Here is a 2,233-nt window from a genome sequence, read left to right on the forward strand (position 1 = left end):
GTGCTCTGGTCCCCAGCTGCCACTCCCACTCAAGTTCAGAGACCCTACATCAGGACCTACAGGCCGATTACTGACTCTGCAATGCGTCTCTTCGGGCAGTGGATAGTTCACCATCCCTGGACTGAAGTAGTTAGTGTGGATGACGTGAACACCAAATGGATAAATTATACCAACACCACCACGGAAGCTCACCACCACTTCTTCCCCGAGAAGTCCGTCAGATTTCACCCAGCTGACTTTCCCTGGATCACACCTCGGATAAAAAGACTTATGCAACAGAGACAGAGTCCTTTATCTCAATGGACATAACCGCTACAGGTCCCTTCGAAACCGAGTCATCCGTGAAATATGCACTGCAAAGAAGTCTCACTACCCAAACAAATTGCAACACCTGAAGCAGACCAATATCAGTCATTGGGATGGTAAGCTTCAAGAACTCTGTGGACTAAACAATAAGGCACACCCCCTCCCCTTCCTTAGCCATCTCTCTAATGTTGACGCAGCTGAGCATTCAAATAACCATTTGGCAACTTTATGCCAGACACTCCCCCTAGTTGACACAACCAATCTCCCTGCTTGCCTACCAGTCCCCTTCCCCACTGACTTAGTAGAAGAATTCGAAGTAGCAAAATGTCTGGACAAACTGAAGTTAAGATGCTCCACCACCCCGATTGACTTACCAATGAAATTCTTCAAGGAGTTCTCCCCGGAGCTAGCTAAACCCTCTGCTCCATCATCAATGCCTTCCTCAGTCAAGCCAAATGCCCAGCTGACTGGAAGACTTCATATGTGTCACCAGTGCCCAAGTCAACCAGCCCACAATCCTTAAATCAGCTACGACCCATTGCAATCACCCCAATACCCAGCTTAATATGTGAAAGTTTTGTGTTTGACTGGGCTTATGCTTATATTGCAGGCGCCATAGATCCTCAGCAATTTTGTAATATGAAAACTTCCTCCACCACTCACTGTCTTGTCAGCTTTCTCGACTACATATACCGCCATCTGGAAAAACGAAAAACGTCTGTAGCTGTAGTCTTCATTGACTTCACCAAGGCATTTAACCTAGTCGACCACAATTTAATCATCAACAAAGCTATCGGTCTCGGGTTTCGAAGAAGTCTTATACCATGGCTTATAGACTTCCTCAGTAACCGACGCCAAGCTGTACGCTTCCGCGGGTCTGTCTCCACCTTTCAGTTACTCACCTGTGGCATCCCCCCAAGGCACCAAGATGGGACCACTATGCTTCCTTATGCTTGTCATTGATGCCCTAAGAGAAATCCCTGCTCGCTGGAAATATGTCGACGACTTCCACCATTGGAATCAATGTCAACAATTCTGCTCCCGACTATACCGGCCTTCAGGATTTGTTGAACAGTCTCCAAAACTGGGCCACCAGCAACCATGTCACCATCAACCATACCAAGTCCATGGTTATGCACATCAACCTCTCCCGACGTTGTCCCGTCCCCTTCCCAACACACTCCAGGTTGTAGATTCCACTAAGCTCCTCGGCGTCAGCATACTGTAGATAACAAAAGAAATTGGAAACCACACGTCAGTGAAGTTGTCAAATCCTCCAGTTTCTGTCTCCACCGCCTCCGTCGGCTGAAGTCCCTCCGAGTTCGCGCGTCCAAGCTCCTCAGTGTTTACTTAACATTCATACTTCCCAAGCTCACCTATGCCTCCCCTCCCTGGTCTTCCTCCCTAAATGCCACACAACGTAAACATATAGAAAAAGTGCAAAAGAGGGCATGCAAGATTATTTTCTCCTCTTCCTACTCCATATATCAAGAAGCGCTCAACACACTGACCCTCTAGGCTCTCTCTGACCATCACCACGACCTCATCTGCAAATTTGGTGAAAAGCTTCTGCACCTTCCTCGACACCGGCTCCTACTACCACCCGAGATCCCTCGTCCGACAGTGCTGTTCGACACCACAACCGCATCCAGCCCTTCCGAGCACGAACTGATTGCTATAAGAACAGCCCAGTCCCAACCATTGTAAAAATTATCAATAACTTGTAATCAATCAGTGTATTCACTTCCAGTCAATCTTACTTTTTGCACTGCCACTATGTTGAAATGCCCTGTAGTTTGAGCTTCTCCCCACCTAGTTATTATATATTATATTTGTATCACTTATGTTACTTGTATATTATTTGTAAATCAAGAGACCCATTCCCCAATTATGTAACTGTATAGTTTCAGCCTTCCGGCTGCCATGC

The sequence above is a fragment of the Homarus americanus genome, unplaced genomic scaffold (assembly GCF_018991925.1).
Source record: "Homarus americanus isolate GMGI-L3 unplaced genomic scaffold, GMGI_Hamer_2.0 scaffold32583, whole genome shotgun sequence".
Lineage (NCBI taxonomy): Eukaryota > Metazoa > Arthropoda > Malacostraca > Decapoda > Nephropidae > Homarus > Homarus americanus.